Below are 1,704 nucleotides of genomic sequence, written 5' to 3'. Positions count from 1 at the left end.
CGTGAGTCACACAGCTGCATTCAATGACTTCAGAAAGTGTCGGAACTACACTTGCGGTGAGACGTTCAAAGTGTGCAAACAATGTGCGTCATCATCTGGTTGTATGGTCACTGAGTAACTGTTGTTTGCAATGGTTGCAATGTCCTTTTAGTAATTATTTGTTATTAACAAAAGTGCTTTCATGCAGCGCCTGATGCAGAACATCTGAAGAATTTTGTGTTGCTGTTATGGGGTATTGGAAATTGGCATTAGCTGTCAGCTATAGAGCAGTTACACTCACGGGGAGAGCAGTAATGCTTCCTTTACCCTCTTGTCTTTTACCTTGCCTGATATCACCCTTTTCTTCTGGTCTTTCATTGCCGCCCTGCTCAGGTTATTACAGCATGGGTTGATTTACAGGTTGTTCTTTGAAGGGGAAGTTGTGACTGTGACTGAAAACTGACTGAGAGATTAATCATAGCGGCACAGTCCAATTTTTCTGCTAAAAAGTGCCATAAAATATATTATCAGGTAAGAGCAGAGTGAGCTGACTTGTCTTGGCCTAAAGTTATGAGATTGCAATAGGATAATGACCATTTTTTCTTTCTCATAACAAGTGATATAGATTTATGCAAATTCCAAATACTCGTGTTGAGGTGTTTAAACTGTCATCTTCACTTTATAAATGTCTCTCATTAAATGTCTCTCTCATTTCTGTCTCACTTGAACTTTTCTTATTTTTTGGAATAATGAAGGAAAGTTGACAACGCACTTTAGTGTGTGCATAAAGGCAGATGTGGGGGAATGACTCCGATTCTTATACACTATTTTAATTCCATTCATTAACTCAACTCAAGAGATGACTTGAGAAGATTTGTTCAGCAGACACTATGAGCAGCTGCTATACACCTGCTCTAATCTCCCCATTTAACTGTGTATGTAGCTTTAAATACAGTCAATGGTTAGTAATATATCTTATAGAGATAGTTATAGATTAGATAATATAGAAAGTTTATATAACATATGAAATGATGTTGCTCCTTATATGTTTGTTTACTGGTGATGAGATGTAAATGTCATTCTTGAAACTAAACTTGGAGAGCTGCCACCAACCTCATATTTGGTGTATTTGACAACCAAGCTTCCAGTCTTGGGAGGCTGTGAAGCCAATTTCTACACATTTTTTACATTGTGGCCAAAGACTTTTTCCCCAAAAGCTTACAGTGTGCAAGAAAGGGCTTTAAAACAGTTGATTAATATTTTTAAAGCATTACAACCCCTCGTTTCACTATCAGAAGTTGATCCATTTATTTCGATAACATTTGGAAAGTGTGGAAGAGCTGCACAATTATTTGATCCTTTATCCTTATTCAAGTTAGCGGGGGGCTAAAACAGAAGGTAAATGGCTCAGTCAGCAGAAGTCTAAAGTGTGTACCGTTTTTGGGGGCCCCATACTATATTATATATAGTAAATTACTATAGTAATTTTCATCTATTTATATCGAAGAACTAGACATAAGACGCGAAGATGCTGCCCATTCAAATTCAATTAACACTGCTTGCTTAGCGCATACGGCATTAACGTTTTCTAGCTTCCCGTTTTACTTTCTGGTTGTGCATCCCATTGAATATGTGCAGTAGAGTCTGCCCGTGAGTTCTGGCTCGGCCCGTTGGCTTTACATTATGACAATGTTGCAGATCTTTAAATAGTTTCTCTCAACCTCT

The sequence above is a fragment of the Sparus aurata genome, chromosome 15 (genome assembly GCF_900880675.1).
Source record: "Sparus aurata chromosome 15, fSpaAur1.1, whole genome shotgun sequence".
Classification (NCBI taxonomy): domain Eukaryota; kingdom Metazoa; phylum Chordata; class Actinopteri; order Spariformes; family Sparidae; genus Sparus; species Sparus aurata.
Note: the sequence above shows the minus strand (reverse complement) of the source record.